The sequence below is a fragment of the Aythya fuligula genome, chromosome 20 (assembly GCF_009819795.1).
Source record: "Aythya fuligula isolate bAytFul2 chromosome 20, bAytFul2.pri, whole genome shotgun sequence".
Classification (NCBI taxonomy): domain Eukaryota; kingdom Metazoa; phylum Chordata; class Aves; order Anseriformes; family Anatidae; genus Aythya; species Aythya fuligula.
The window spans coordinates 10559136-10576565 of NC_045578.1; the positions used below are offsets into that span (position 1 = coordinate 10559136).

The 17430-nt window shown below is 45.9% G+C and overlaps 1 protein-coding gene across 6 annotated transcripts in view; it reads right to left on the reverse strand.

Annotated features, from left to right (window-relative positions):
* The window catches only part of MSI2 (musashi RNA binding protein 2), a 228420-nt gene that overhangs the window by 163550 nt on the left and 47440 nt on the right, over positions 1-17430 (reverse strand). The window lies entirely within an intron of this gene.

The following is a 17430-nucleotide window of genomic DNA, read 5'->3' on the forward strand; positions in this document are numbered from 1 at the left end:
TGCCCGTTGCCATCCCAGGCTGGCACCCAGGGGAGCGAGGGCTGCTCCGTACTTTTTCTTGTACCTGCCTCCCTGCACAGACAGCCGAGGGGCACGCTGCCCCGCTCCTGCTGCTAACCAGCTTCCAGCCATTGCACAGCTGTTCCTCAGGATGAAGTCCCAAGCCTCACACCGCTGTCTGGGTACCTGCAGGGTGCCGGGAGGTTTCCCTCCTCCTGGGAAATCAAGGTCTGTAACCACACTGGGAACTTTAACTGAAGGCTGGCAGCTCCGAGCCACGACTCGCACAGTCAGACCCAGGGCTAAAGGCAGCTCTGGTATTCATAAGGAAAACTCTGAGCCACATGAACACCTTTAAGAGCCATACACAGCTCTGTACGACAGAACAGTCCTCCCTGGCTGACAACCACCTCTTCTGTAGGTTTACATCCCACTCCTCCAGTCTCGTTTCTTTAAAGCGATATAAAACACATAAATGAGCTGTCCACACTGAATTAATGCTCAGAAGATGTTTTCCTTTTAGATGAAGGTTAACAACATTAAAATAACGAGAAGACCATCACACGCTTCAGCAACAGCCGCGTGAAGCTTGCAGTAAGCCGGGACCCCCAGGAGGGCTCAGAGCCCTACCAGCACCCCAGAACTGTGCAGCACCCAGACACGTTCCCTGCCTCCTTTCCACGATGATTTGCCATCCAGATTTTTTGCTCCCCAGTTTTTGTAAGCTGCAGTGTGCCAGTGCTTCTAGCTCCAAAGTTCTGCCCTGAAGGCAAACACGCTGGCAGCTGCGGCAAGTTCTGACGGATGCTCTCTGGGAAGAAGGGGAGAGGAGACAGGGAAGGGGCTGAAGGTCTGCAAATGCCAGGTTATACATTCAGTTCAAGTTCAGCCATCCTTCATCCATTGTTAAATCGCAGACCACATACTGAGAGTTAAAGACTTATATGGGACTCCAGGGACTAATCGAGGAATGATTTCAGCTTCTAACTGTGCTCTAACCAGGCACTTAGGATGCAAAGCACAAGTTTGTGATACTATTGTACTCTGCATCAAAATGACTTTTTGATACGTTTCTGCAAATAACTAATAAGGAAAAAAAACATCGCCCTGGCATTTAACATAATTCTTCCCCTCCATCCCCATCTTTATATTCACATTTGTGACAAACAGCTCCTGTCTTCAATTAGGCCTACTTGATGTATGCATGAAGCCCCCAAAATATGAAAGAGCTTTTATGCAACACCAGATTATCTAATGTGCACATATTTTGCTAAAGAGCACTTTTAAAATACCTAGTCACAGAGAAGAAAAAAAGCATTCACTAAGTGAGAAAGGAAAAAAAAAAAGCACATAAAAGCAGCAGAAAAGAAACTGAATGCGTTTTTATATTAAGTAATCAAGTGCTGTCATACATTGAAAACACAAAGCATTGTAAGTTTAAGTGGGCATACACCAAGGGCCTTACCCTGGGACACACTTTTTCAGCAATACAGAAAGCACTCCCTTATCAACGTACCACAGTAAGGAGCAGGATCTCTGCCTATTTAAGAAAAAATAAAAAAATAAAAAATAAAAAATAAAAACAGAAATAACTTCTCTTGACAGCCTGACAGCTGACATTCTTAACTGAAAAAGCTATGTGCCAGGAATTATCAGGCCTGGCTTTTCTCTCCCTGATAGATGACAGAGCAAAAAACAACAACGGCCACACACATCTCATAAATCACAACTTTTATTGAATGCCTCGCCACATAATAGCAACAGTCAAACTGAATAAAGACGCTTTTCAGTGCTCATCTGTAAAATACTGGGGGAGAATAGAGATCATTTCCAGCACCAACGGCACACCCCAGACAGAACAGGTATTAATATCAGGGTTGCCGTTTTTCTTATGCAGCTACCTGAATGGTTTGGAGGCTTCTTAATCTTCTATTGTTGGTGGTTTGGTGTTTCTTTCTTTTCAAAAAGCACAAAAGAAGGTAGTGAAGGAAAACAGAAATTAAGTGCATGTGGGACAGGAGCAGAAGGAAAGACCGAAAACTCTGGCAGGCAAACAGAGGAAGTCCTGTTGCTGACAGCTCCCCCTGCCCTGAGGAACCAAACCTGGCCCCCAGCACGCACCAAGCCCAAAAGGCACAGCCACTGCCTGCCAAACACAACGCCGTGCCCGAGCTTTTCTCTCTGGAAGCACCAAGAATCTGCCTCCAGACTTTTTGGGAACTAAGAAGACAGGTGAGCGGAGAATATGTGCATGTTAGGTCAGGAGACAGCAAAGGTGGCAGCCCCAATCAAGAAAAATTAGCATGATCTCCCAAGTCAATTAACTAGAAGGGAACCTGCAATGACAGGGAAATGACAGTGATACGGCTGCAGATGAACGCAAGGTGGGCCAGGAAAGGGCAGGGGGAAGCAAGGGGCCATTTCCCCAGACAGACCCTTCTATCTGACAGGTCCTGGTGGAAGAACGCAGCCCCCCGCTGCCACCCCAGCCCAACAAAATCCTTCTGACGTTATCTGCCGGGGGTCTCCGAGCCACAAAGCTCTCCAGGACAAGGGCTGTACCTCAAAGCACTGCAGGCAACACACCTCCCCATCCCAAACGGGGATTTCTGGGTGCTTTGGAATACAAGAAGCTTAAAAATGGTCCTTTATAGACAGATATAGGCTAGAGCAGGTTACATTTCTTGCTGACAAAGCTCCTGGGCTTGGTGAGCTTTTGGGGTTTTGGTGTCACCTTTTTTCCAAGAAAAAATAAATGCCATTCCTTATGAGAAATTTTTAGGGAAAGTAAGAAAGATCTCAGTGTTGTGAAGGGGAAAGAAGGGAAGAGGATAATCAAATTCTGCAAGCAGCTGCAGTTTCAGTGCACTGCAGCCTCGGCCCTGGGACTCCCTTGGGGCTGCCCGGCACCCTCAGTGGGAGGACAGGTCACCAGGCACCACGAAAGGAGACAGAGCCAGCTCCTCTCCAAAAGCAAAGGACATTAGTTACAGTAGCCCTTTACAACGCACACTAAATAGTTCCAGGTTTATAGATATATCAGCCTTTACTATTATTATTATGTTTTATTATCGGCTATAAAACGGCCATTTCTGGAGCGGGTTGGTTGTGCTGAAAATAGTCGGATCCTTAAAAGCTCCCACGTTTCCTGGTGGAAGCGCTTTATCAGAGACCACAGAGACCACCTGGTGCCCTCACACTGCTCCTGGGGGGCACCCAGGGCAAGGCTGCTGAACGCAGTGACACTAGCACACTCCGATCCTCCTGGGTATTCCTCAGATGTTGAAACACCCCTGCCAGCACCAGGACCGACTGCCCTGCTTTTCACCAGTCATTCCAGTCACCGCCAGGAGAGCCGTGCTATGCTGACACTAACGCCAGGCTCTGTTTCACCAGCGGGGTGCTAGCTCCATGATTTCTGGGGCTCCCAGAGCACCGCATGCAGGACATGGAAATACTTCACACAATTCAATAAATGTGCTGTGCCTTCACGGCAAGGGCACCGTGCTTTGCGACCGGCTGAGCCGCAGCACTTGGGTTTGTTGAGTCGCCTCAGACTGCATGAGCTCCACCATCACCGACTGGTTCCATTAGGCTAATAACAACAACAGTAATAGTAATTTCTACTTTTATCTGAATTAGTGAAATATCAAATTGTGCTTTTCATTTGAATAGTTTAGAGGCGCTTAATTTTTTATTTCAAGAAAAGCCTAAAAACACATTTTCGTCTCCCTTATAATAGAAAATTTCTAATACAATCTTTCCAGCACATAAACCAAGGAAGGCAGAGGGGCATTTGTATATTAAATCAATTATCAGAACTTCCCTTCCCTTCAACCCAAGCTAATTAAAATTTCATGTGGTCCATACCAATAATAGTATGGAGGATCACAGCTGGTGTTTTCAAAGTCAAGTAACAACATAAAAATACAAGGGGCTCTTGGTCTGTAACTCTACTGCTGCAAGACAGAAATAGCCACCCAGCTCTTGAAATTCCAGTCGCTGCAAGTTTGACACCTACCTCCCCTGAAACCTTAAACTCCAGCATCGTTACGGGGGTCCTGCTCCCCCCAGACCAGAGCCCACCGCCACCAGGAGCCTCTGAGGAGCCAGCGCCAGGCTGGGGCCAGCACCGGCGGCTCCAGGACCCTGCGCTGTGCTCGTGTCTTTCCAGCACCAGCACCTAACCGGTGCTCATACACCCAAGAACAAACCATTTCCCACTAAGTGAAAGGCAGACAAGAGCCTGCTCAAGGCTTTGTGGAAGCAGAGTCAGCTCTGGCAGGGGACCCCCAAGGTTTACCCGTCTTCTCCTCCCCAGCAGCCAGCCCACTTTTGACACCACAAGGGGCTGGCACGCTTCCACAAGCTGCCCAGAGCATCCTCACCTGGGACTCTGCACCAATCCTGTCTTTTTCAAACCACAGGCCCTGTCCTCAAATGTTATTAAGTGCAAAACCCCCTCCTGTGCCTGTTTCCAATATTATCTTTTTTGAGAAAACAGACTGAGCATATGTTCTTGAGGCTTCTGCCCACACAGTGGGCGGGTGTTACGACAAACATCTATGCAAGATGGGTACCAAATGTGTCTAAATATGAGAAGGTGGTGAGGTTCTGGTTGCTTTTTCTTTTTCATTTTGCTACGTTCAGAATTAACAGAATTGGGTCACTACCAACGTTAATGAAACAACTTCCAGGCTAAGTACGAGCCCAAATTCCCAAGCAGGCTCATTTTCCCTGCATCACTCCTCAACTTAGAGAAGGAAAGGGCATGGCTCTTCGTGCCGTGTTGCAGCACCCTGCCCCTGTCACCGCAGTGCTGCTACACGCACAGAAACCACGCTGCACCCAGCATTAGCTGCACCTCTACTGCAAATAGCGACGATTCACGCACGTTAGGCGGCGTTGGGGAAGATTTGCAGAGAGAGATGCTGTCAGAAGTGCGTTTATTTCTTTCGGAAGAAGTGGAAGAAGGCAAAGGGAGGGGGGTGGGGATTTTGTTTCCAATATCCATCTGCTCCTGCTGCCGTTCTGCATGTAAAATCACACTTCTGAATTTGTGACATCCTGCCTGGTTGCTGTGGAAATAGTTATGCCGTCACAAGCAAAGGCCGGTTGCTTTGGTTTGGGAACGAGCAGCAACAAAGATAATGTGTTCACTTAAGTGATGCTCTTAAACAAACAACCAACCAAAAAGCCTAGATATGAGGGAAAAATGAGAATATGCAGACCAGAGCACATTTGCCTCTAAAACAAATGCTTTCTAAGTTTCCCAGCAAGACATTAGCATTTCTTTAATTTCCAGCGTCTTTTCCTTTGTTCCATTAAAAACTACAAAATCCACAATTAATGAAAATTCAGAAATGTTTCTGTTCACTAAGCATGTAGCCATAAACATCACCATGCATTGTATTATTTCTAATCAGCTTCATGGGAAGGAGACGAACATTTGTCTGAAGTGCTGCATCATTCTTTCGATGTAAGAGCCCCATTACCAGACTGTACTTATTTGCAAGTCAAATCATGATGCCACTATTCGAATACATTTTCAAGCCCCCAAAAAAACAAGCCAGGAGTTTAGGCTACCCAGAGCTAACTCGATCTGACAGCCATAGCACTGATGCCTGCCAGTGCTGATTGACTGGGTGGATATATTTAGGCACAGGAGAAGAGAAAAAGGGGGAAGGGAGCAGTCGAGTTACTGAATTCAAGTATACTGCTAGTAGTAACCAAAAATAACAAGCACTGATTCAGCTCCATCGCTCAGAACAGATTCAGCTCCATCGAGTATCCGGCTAATGTAGAATTTACTACCACAAGGGCAATGCCAAAAAAGACAGAACATACTCAGAAAAGCAATTAGGGAATCTGCATCCTGTGCTTAAAAATACGTACAATGGAATAGCCATCTCCCTCCTGCATACATCTTCTAAAATTTCCTAAATAAAGAAGGAAGTGTGAAATTGGAATGCCAGAAGTTTGTTGTTTTTTTTTTTTATAGCAGGTGATATACAAGTATTATATACGGAGGTGTATGTATCACATACCTACTACATAGTGAGATGCCCCCTCTCTCTCAACTCCAGTCCTGGTTCAAACCACTTTCTTTGAGATGGAAGTGCCACTAGCTGAGGGAAAAGACCCTCTCCAGGATGAAAGGACTATGAGAAGTGTATTTGAAGAGCTGGAGTCAATCTTCTCTACCCCCCTTTTAAGGGCTCAGCTAAACCTTGGAAAGTGAACTGTGTTTACACGTGTAAACTAAAGCCACAAAGTATTCCTGATACATCTTCAGTTTTAAAAAGGGAAAGAAAAACCAACCCACCCACCCTGCTTTTAACTGCACACTACAGGCACCCGAACAGCCACACCAAGCTCCTCTCAGGGCTGCTGCAGGATGCCCTGGGGGTGCTCTGGGCTCCTTTGCACCAACAATGCAGCACCTAAGGAAGCGGGCAAACCTAAAACCAGCCCAGAACTCCCAAAAGATGCAGCACAACATGTGCAGTGACCACAGCAAGGAGGTGTTCATTAGGCACCATCCTTCCAGGCTCGGTGCTGGGACTGAGCAGCCTGTCAGGCGCTGAAGGATTTGCATTTGCTGATGATGTCCGAAAGCAGACTGAAAGCTGTAAGGGACGGGCAGGAAGCTGAAAGGCTTTCAGGAGCTGGGGGATGATTTGTCTACCTGCCCTGCACACTGGGAAAGGTCATGGGAGCTGAAGGCAGCACATGCTGGGTTCCCCTGCGGTGACTTACCAACAGCTTTGCTAGAACGCGACTGACCAGGGAAATACAAAACGGACGCCTTCTCCATTTAACACAGAAAGCACGGATTTCTCAGTAATCGGGCCCATCCAACACATACAGGCCAGTTTGTTATGAGTATTTTCAAACACAGTGATGCAGCCTTGAAATTTAAGGTTTTGTTTAAGAAAAAAGAACCTTTAAATGTAAGCGGAATCAGGCAGCAGAACCTTAATTTATCAATTAGACGCCATCTGTGGATTGTGTTCCTTGAAATAATTGTTGAATTTGACAATGCACTGCTGCTTTACAAAGTTTCTGCCAGCCTTGCTACCATTTAATTAAATTTCTGCACTTAACTTTGATTGCACTGAAAGCACTGCTGGTTTCTGCCGATTGAGTCCCTTAGCCACCTGCTGTGTTAGAACTAACCATGTTTCCACAGTTATATCAAAAATTATGTTTTTTATTTTTAGTCTTTGTCTTTTTCTCAGTCTTCACCAAAAGAAAAACTAATAAAAATAAAAACAATGATTCAGCATGCTAACGCCGTAATAACCAGTATGTAAAGAAGCAGAGATTTGTATGCCTCCCAGCAAAAAGCCAGATTCTTCCTCTTTGTTTTCCTCTATGAAACAAGTGTCAGGACATGATGGCTTCATGCACTGCGATTTGCTTAAACAAAATGAGCTTCCTGTGCCTCCTCATTATATTTGTATCTGGAGATAAAGGCAAACATACCAGCAATTTCCATACATAAACATTGCGCACACAAATAAAAATCAAGTTGTCATTCTCCCCTTAACTCATAGCGCGGTTTGGCAAACAGAACCTCAATAACGTCCAATTAGCAGGAGGAGGAGCCCTACCAAGTCCTACAGGCCTACGAATGGCACCGAGTACCCGGCTCACTGCAGCGTGCACCCCCCGCGGGCTCTGCTCATTGCACGATGCTCATTTCTCGAGCTGGGCACTGCAACGAACACCTGATGTACGTGTGCTCAGCTGGTGGGGGTTCACTCTGGTGGAGAAAAAACTGTAGGAAATGAGCGGCACGCTTGCCCCTTTTCTCAAGCTGTGAAGATGCTGCGTCAGTCTCCCTCTCGCCCTTCTCATTTCTTATTTATCAGCTGCGATGCAAGAATCAAGGTAGGTGGGAACTTGGGTTCTCCTCCCACCTTTGACTGTTAAAATGGGAAAAGCATCTCCTCAACTCAGATGAAGGGGTTGATGCTAAATTAACGCATGCTAGACATTTTTACATCCTTCAATGTAAACGCTGTGGAAGTACAAAGATGTATTTCACCTACAAGTGTTATCAAAAGATGTAATGACAGCAGAAATTCAAAGCTGGTGAGAATAACGCAGCGTTTACGTAGGGTCTGTAATTTAGGGCAGCACAGAGGCACACCAAGAGAGGTCACAAAAATGAGCCAAAGTCTGCTTCTGGGCTTCGCTTAGGCAGAGGAGAGCCAGTCATTTAGATATTTAAATTATTTTAATAATCTTTCATATAAGGTCATGAAATATTTATTAGCAACCTGTGGGGCTGACCAGCAACGCTCCAAGAAAAACACAGATTTAGGCAATTTCATAAAGTATGTGGTTCTACAACCAGAGAGGCTGGAATAACTCTTAAGCCAAGCCATGACTAGGTTTTATGATGCATTTTATAGAAAATTACAATCGCATAATTAAGCCTCAGTAGCAACCCTCCAGCCGCTCCCTGATTAAGACCACGCAGCCTCGGCCGCAGGGAGCCCATGGGGACGGAGGAACAGAGGACAGCAGAGGGGTCCCCGCTGGTGCTGCGGGGCAAGAAGGGAATCACCAGGAGAGAAGCAGCAGGAGCAGAGCTGAGAACACCCTGGGCCTCCCCTATGTAACGATACAAACCCTCCTACTCCACCTTCCAGGTATCCAAGGCAGTGTTTTGTGTTTTTAAAAGCAATCTCAGCAGGGTCCCAGGGAAAGGCTCACCTCCATAACCACAACCTGAACTTGTTTGTCATTTTTAACAGTGTGCTGTGCCGAAAGTCAGCGTGAGACCAAAGCACTGGAAGATAAAGGGGTACAAACAACACAGGGCTGAGCCACGGCACCAGCACGAGTGGGTAGATTCCCTCGGCTGGTGATTTGGAGGATTTTTTGACCCCGGACAGGTGGCTTCCACTGCCCCAGCACCAGGTCTTGCAGAGGTATTAGGGGTCGTTACATTCCTTGGCAGTATAAGAGAAGAAAGGACACACTTTTCTTGGTCTGCAGTTCTGCCCTAAATTAACTTTTAATACAGAACAGGATGTCACATTTGCTTCTCCCCGTAATCTAAAAATTTCTCCTTATGCAGCAGCAATAAGAAGGGCTTTTAAAAATTAAATAGAGCTAAAAACCACGCGAGGGTATATTTCATGGCTATAAAAAAGCATTTTAAATGTAATGTTAAAAAGGTGTTTCAAGTGTTGTCATCAAAGTAAGGAGAAAATGGAAGGAAAATAGGATTTAAAAAACTGCACATTTCCTTCAAAATCAACCTTCTGAGTCAGAGCACACAGCCCCTTCTGCTGCCACGAGGATCCTGTATTTAACTCGTTTGTTTGTTGGGGCTCACATGGCAATTATCGGCCAGGCGCTGCCCCGCGGCGCTCTGCTGCGATCCTTGCCCGCTCCCACTCTCGGGGGCCGGCATTCCTTCCTCAAAGCGAGCGCGTAGATCTGGTCAAGGCCTTTAGATACCAACAGCAAACACGACACAGATGCAAAACCAAAGCCCTAAAATACCCTGGGAAGCTCAGTGCAGTTATCGGGCAGAGCCTCGCCGTGCCATGCTGAGGCGCAGGGGACATCACAGCAGTGCTGGCACCCATCCTGCTGCTCGCAGGACAGCAGGAAAAGCTGCTCCTCGCATGGGCAACAGCACCAGGCTCTTCCCTCGCCAGCACTCATTCACTAAGTGAATGCATCATCATCAGGTAACAACAGTATTTATTTATTTATTTATTTATTTATTTTAACTGCTCCAGAGCTGCCGAGGAGGGGAGCGCTCAAAGGTTCCGACACGGCCGCTCTCTGCAGCCCTCGCCACATGGTCAGAATTGAATCCAGCATCTCTTTGCAGGCCAGGTTTATTTTTATGCCTGTTTCCTAACAGCACAAATTAAGAGTGTTTGAAAACACAGAGTATTTGCTGTTACTAAAGTTAGAACACAGCCCTGTAAAAGCCACCGAGAGCGCCTGGAAAGGATGCTGCGGGCAGCACCCAGAGCCACTTTGGAGTGTTTGGAGGCTTGCTCTGTTCCAGCAGGAGCTCCCTTTCGGTCACCAAGCCACACCGTAGCTACAAAGCACATGAAGAGCAGCAACAAGGAGATCCCACCAGCTGTGGAAGGAAAAGCTCAAATTCAAGGATGAATCCAGGAATATTTTTTCAGAGGAGGCTTCACAAACATCTGCATCTAACACAAGCACAGGGCTTTCACCTGAGCTGGCTCTTCTGGGCAGGTCTCGGCTTCACAAGCCCCACGAACCTTCCAGCAGGAGCGAAGCTGCAGAGAGCAAACACCTGGGAAGGTGAAGAACTACTACAAAGCAGAAAAGCTTTCTGCTGGTACTGTTTGTGCACTCACCTGGACAGGTTCCCCAGCATGCATTTATTTTTTGTGCATACTGGCCGATGATAAGACAGGGTTTAACCCACACAGTTACTGCAAAACCAAAAAAAAATCTTCCAAGTTTAGATGGGACTCCACTACCTCCCAGCTAGGAGCTTACTAACCTCCCCCTCATCTTCCCACTAACACTCCTCCTCCAAATCTTGATTTTGCTTTTATATATTAAAAAAAAAAAAAAGCCACAAAAGACTCATCAGCACTATCCAGTACACAGAAAATTGTGTATTTTCAACAACACAAACCTCTGGGTTCTGATGACAAACCTTCACAGCTGGCTACGGCAGGCGCTGGCTGCCATGCAGCGGAGTGCTGGAGATGTCGCGGTGGTTGCTGAAGGCTAAAACATCAAATGACACCACACTGCTGCGCAGGGCCCCGTGGTGTTTCTTCCCTTGTTTTATTATTTTCATTTAGCGAACCACAAAGTTTATTTTCTTAAGTTTCTGCAACAACTCTTGAAGTAATGCCCTTCAGCTCACCATTTTTTCATCAAAATCCTCTAAGCGCCTCAGATCTTTACCACCAGACCTCAAACCAAGATTCCAGTTGTAAATCAAGCAAAGGAAGTGCCAAGCTAGCTCTCACCTTAAACCAAAAGGGTAACAACAAAAACATCCTGGGTTGGTTGCCTGAAGCACACAAAACATCCCTGTCAGAGTTGTAAAGCACTAGCAACATATGTAAATGAACGTACTCTACCACGAGCCCTCCTTCCCTTAAGTAAAGTGCAACTGAGCAGTGCCGAGATGCAAATTACCCAGCAGAGAGTTTAGGGACATGAAGGAAACATAAGGACTTGGCGTCTGGACGCGCTCCGATTTGAGTACTTGCAAACTAAAACAACTCAAGAATTCAAACGAAGAAGCCTTTATTTAAAAACAAACCCAAAAAAAGCCACCCGCGCTCTATTCGGTTAGGAGTAAGGATGATGCAATTGCAAGGAGGAGCCAGGATGCCCTAAGGCCCCGAATTCTGCTGTAACTACAGAGAAGGGAGAGCGGCGACAGCAGAACTGCTCCGACCGTTCCTGGAGCACTGCGTGGACCACGGCCAGCAGCCGCACGGCCAGAACGCAGCGCTATGGCAGGCTGAAGGTGTGCTGCAATGGCAAACTGCAATAGGAACAGCTCGTCTGGGCTTTTGGAACAGAAAAACTCCAGCAGACAGCAGCAATCTGCCCCCACAAGCCCACACAACGCAGCCCAGCACCACGAGGGTGCCCAGAGCTCAGACACACTAATGTGATTCCAAATGCTTCCACTACCAGTTAATTGATTAAACGGAGAATTATCTATGGTTTCAATAAGTTTCCATAGCCCAGACTTCTTCATTAGGAAGTGGTTACCAAACTACTGTGGAGGGGTGGATTAAGAACAGGAGAGATTACGATGAACTCTCTGCTGCCTTTGAAAGAAATCAGATCAGGTTTGCAGCAGGCAGCCTGTCCACCGAAACGGCGAAGTGGGAATACTTCCTGCATTACATATAATGGTAACCATCATTTCTGACCTACCCTGAAATGAATTTGCAAATGACTAGTAACATACAAAATGGGAAGATAGGGCCTCAACTGACTGCTAATCTTCACTAAATAATTACATTTACATATAAATGTAAACATACATACAAATTTACATCAATAAAAGGCTTTTAACTGTAAAGCCCTGTCATCCCTTTTAAAAAATGAAGTCAAATTCCTAGTTAAAGAAAAGCCTGAATGCTGTAGCGTATTTAATACAAACAGTGCAAAGTGACTTCAGCACACAGTATCACTCACTGGAAATTAACACATACTTCTTCCTCTCCTTTATAAATCATTTGTATATTGAGACATCCAATGCAGCTAAATCAGCTAACGCACAGATCTAATTAAACAACCTGGAAACTGACTGAGCTGTGTAACACACCAAGGGTGGTTTTTGTTTGTTTGTTTGTTTTAAAGAGAGATCTGGCCTGAAATCTCATCAGTCCAACACATGCCAGAATTAGCCTCTGCCTTTGTGTTGGATGGAAACCGAATCTACAAATCATCCGATGGAACTCATGCTCGAGATGAACAAAAAGCAGCTGCCTTGGTCTGTTAAATAACATTCTCTGCTTTCCACTATCAGGGGACAAACTGCAGGTGTAGTGCTCTTCCAGGCCAGACACTACGACCTAAAATAGAAATACAAGTGGTTAAACTGAAAAAAGTTACGTGCCTGTTTGCCTGAGCCAGGTGTGAAGATCTGGGAGCCCCTCGGATGGCGACAGGAGCACAGCACGAGACCAGGGCTGTAAAACATCAGAGCTGGAGCTCTGCTTCCCTGCTCCTCTGCCCTTCCAGGTGTCACAGCACCGCAGCAAGCAGAGACCTTTTAAGTGTGCTTCCATGTCCTTGGGTCTTGCCTCTGGCAGCGCTTACACAGCGCTACATCAAGCTCCCTTCACACTCGTCTCCCTTTAGAAGAAAAGGATTTTTGTTTTTTTTCTGACCTTAACTGCCCAAACTTCCAACTTCAAGGACTGCTCAATCCTCCACCAATAAATGCTCCGGAGGAATTTCAGCTGTGACTTGGAGCCAGGGCAGCAGGAACCAGCAGCTGCTTCCCGGAGCGGGGCCAGCCCTGGCAGAGCAGATGCTGGTGGGGGCCAGGGGAACACCGAGATAGGAAGAGGGGTACAGGAGCCCCATGCTTATGCAGCCACCAGCAACAGCTGATTGGAAAGGTGATCAGGAAGATGATCACTGTGGTGCTGTGGGCTCTGTAACCTCACTCATCCCACCAAGACCTGTCTTATTACCTAGGTACCAACCACCCAATTCGGCTCCACCAAGGACACACTCCTCGAGAGAAAATTCACAGACCTGCTGGAGATGCGCGAGTCATCGCCAGCAAGGAGTCAAGTAAAAGGCAAGGCACTGGGACACTTCTGCTTCAAAGTATTAACTAGTGAGTAATAAATATATTTGTCATAGTACCAGTTTCTTCTGAAGGACTGGAAATAAATATGAAATAAATGCTTCTTCCATAGCTACACGCAGGCTATGCCCACCTTCCCTGTGTCTGTGCCCGAACCACCCACCGGTAGCAGATGAGGTTCAGCAGCAGCGAGTGCCCACCAGAGACCAACAGGAGGCAAAGCCCCCCGGCAGGACCCCTCCTTCACCCTGCCACTGCACTGGGGTTCTGATCGGGGAAAAAATGAGTGGTTTTACGGCCACTCTCTCAGCTAGATACTTTGATTCATCTGTTCTAGATGGGCTTCGCACAAAAGCTTATGACGATGGCCATTAAGGTCAGGCACACTTTAACACCATATATCACAATTTTAGAACATGTTGATGCTGATCTGAAATAACATTTTTACACTTGCACCCTAATCATCGTTACGGCTTCTGACAGGTTTTAAATACAATAGTATTAACTGCAATTAATTCATTTGAAATTAATGCGGATATTGCAAGCACTTCAGCAAGATCTCCACTGCAATTCACTGTTCATTACTGCACCATTATTTTTTAAGTGTTATCCATAAAGCAGGCTGCCAGTGCATTTGCATTTAGGTGACAGAAGTAGGAACATAGAGGAGCAATAAATTAGCAGAAAAATTAAGCAGAAGGAGGCTGGAGAATTACCACAGCCCAGGGTCTGAAGTTTTAACTCCCGATGACTTCAGGACCCGCGGTACCACCGAGCTGCGCACCCAGAGCTCACGCCACTGCCTCCACACACCACGTACCACATGGTGCTTGCTCCAGCTGACTGGAAGATCAGCCATTATCACTCAGAAGATAAAAAAACAGTTGTTTTTTTTATCCAACACAGACATTAAGAAAAGCTGGCACATCCAGAAGGTAAGGCAGAAATAAAATGTATTAGACCATTAAATGTGGTGCATAGCAGCATTCCTCCTTGGGCTAAAAAGAAAAAGCCTTGGATGTAGTTAACAGCCGTTTTTAGAGCATTAATGACCTCAGGTGAAAACAAACTGGTCATTAAAAACACGTTTTAAGAGGATTAGCTATCATCAGAACATACAAGTTACTTAAACTGAAGCTGCTCCATATGGTTAATTTATAATTTCCAAGGTACTAATCAGTGAACAACTTGTGATGGTTCCTAGGTAAAACGCAGAAGGCGAGATGCACAAAGCTTCCTCGGAGCAGCCCTGACTGGAAGCAGTGCTGGCAGGAGAGTTTCATTTTTCATTTCCCTGCCTAAACTGAAAACAAAACAGAACCAAAAAAACGGGAGGATAAATTTGCTTATGATTAAACAAACATGTTTTCAGTTTGTTGGTAAATTAAAAAAAAAAAAAGAATTTCATTTTGAGTCAATCCACATCATCTTGTTTTAACTCTGAACGGAAAAATACTGCGTTTCTTCCAGGTTATTTAACCCCTTCCTAGCCTTTTGTCTGCTAAATCAAATCAGGCAGACTTTTGCTCACTGGAAGACCAAAGCCATTTAAATAATACATCGCTAAATACATACTCCCCAGAACCTAAAGTCATTAAAAACAAGTGTTGTTCTTATCACAGAAGCCTTTAGGGAGATTTTAGAAGTAGGCTTCTTCCTCATAAAATAACTGCATCACGCTGTAAAACTTTATTAATGCGATCATACGGGGCTCTGCAGAGAGCCAACAACAGGTTTGAGACTAAAATTTCTACCACAAAACAGCAGCATTATCAAATAAAACACACTTACATTCTCTACAGCTGAATCTTTACTGTTTTGTTAGCTTTAACTCCTTGTGTAAGAAATACATCCATCTGCACTGGATTTCCTATCTCCACCTACCCACATCACACTGTACACGTACAGGACACAAATAAGACAGCTGTCAAGGGGCTTGTCCAAAGACATCCTCAGCAATTCAAAGGAGACCCCAAAAAGTTTCTGAGATTAAGTTCTCAAATTAAATCAATCCTGCTCTGGAATCCAAGGGAAGGATCTCCCCTGGCAGTCAGCATCTCCGCTGCATCTTCAGCACTGGAGACAGGGCTGAAGGAGGCGAGGCCGAGGTGAATCCTTCCCCAGCACAAACCAAAGCAAGCCTCTGGATGGTTCTAGACCCATTTCTTATTCCAGTCCACTCAACCTCTGAGTTTGCTTTGATCTTTTTGTCAAAGAAGTACAAAAACCAACTGTTTCCAAAAATGCAGAAAGGCAGAAATCCAAACCCAAATTCAGCTTAAATCTCCGCTTTATTATGGCCTGAATTATGCAATTATTTGGGAAAAAGAGGGGCTAATCTCTTTCCAAGGTCCTTTCAAGTTTTCCGTTCCAACACAAGACAAATGATTTACATGTGCCAGATGTATCCTGTGTATTCAACTGGGAAGGTAAATACCACGTTTTAAACCACACGCATGCAAAAAAACAACCACCACCACCACCACAACTCAGAAGACAAATCGCTGCCTCAGAGCGCCTGTTTCTGCAGCTAAATGGGAGTACAGGATGTCCATGTCCCAAGAAGGTGTTGTGCCAACATCCCTTAGAGCTACATCAAATATAATTTTCAAACCAATTAGTTCAAAAAGCATCAACACCAAAGCAATGCCTTCCACATTCTAATTACTAGGCCATCCTATTCAATTCTTAATGAGAGAAGAGACAAAGGCAGTATATGTATTAGGGTCTACTTCAAGAATTCTTTTTCTTTTAGCAAACAGATCCTCTTTTGTTCTGGTTAAACACCAATTACTCCGTTCTCTCTAACATGCAAATCAGCTGAAAATAGGGCATGATGTATCTCGATCCTGCACCACTACAAGTTTGAATGAAGGGGGAAAATAAAGCAACCCTCTAGGGGTTTTCAATTCCAAGTACTTTGTACTCTGATAAAGCTCTTTTCAAAGAGCTTTTTGTATTATCTACGGCAGCTCCCATAAGCAGCGATTTTGCCATTATGCCAAAAGAAATAGCACATTTAAGGTGTACAATATAAGCAAGGGAAGTAAAAGTAGCCAACAAAGCTGTTTACATGTAGCTTTTAGTTGTTACGTCCCCGCTGCAAACAGCACAACTCAGAGGCACGATGAGTACTGCTACACCTAGGGAGCCCGTTATCGCCGAAATGGGAGTGAGTGGCGGGTGGGAACGCAGACATCCCGCACGTCGGGACAGCCCGAGCACCACGGAGGACATCACAGTGCCAGCCCTAAGAGACCTCCTCGGTCAGGCCGAAGGCTCGGCCCCATCCTCGGCTCCTGCACACACACCGCTGGGCTCTGCTGGCACCAACCTCTCCGCTCACTTTCCGCCAGACACGTTTTAAGGTAAGTCTCTGCAGTTTTGGAGTCTACTCGTTTACCACACCCACTGGCTTCGGTTTCAAGTGAAGTGCTGATACCTTGAAGCCCCTCTGGCCATGGCTGGAAGGCGGCTGCTGCTCCTGAGCTGTCACCTCCACACGCAGCAGCCCTGCCCAAAGGGTCAGCCTGGGCAGTTAGTTCAGAATCCAAACCCATGACTGTTTTCACACCTTTGGTCACTGCTCTACAATTGAAAGCTTTTATGTGCTGCTCTCTCCTTGTAAAGGCCCCAGCCAGTGTCCGTGACGCTTCAGGACTGTTACTTACACAGACACATGCATTTCTGTATGGAAAGACATTTAACAAATGGAAGTGATCTCTGTGAAACAAGCTGAGTCCTAACTTTGCAGCTGAGTTCAGGAGGCTGAATTGTGCCACACAGTGTCCCTGCACTGACCAGGTGTACAAGGGTTCAAATTTCTTCCCCCACAGAACTTTTTAATCTCCTTTTAGGGAGAAAAGGGGGGAAAAAGAGTGTCTGTTTTGTACAATGCACAGAACAGTGCGTATTGTGGGGCAGAGATAATACCAGATTCCCAGCCTAAGAAGTGGTACAGAAACTTCTGAGTCTAAACAGCTTCCCTAAAGCAGCACAAGCAGTCCAGAGGTGACTCCCCTTGCTTAAAGCGTCAGGAACATCCTAGGACCCAGAGGCAGAAGGCCAAAGCATCGCAGGAGGAAGCAGCAGCTTTAACTGATTATCCCACA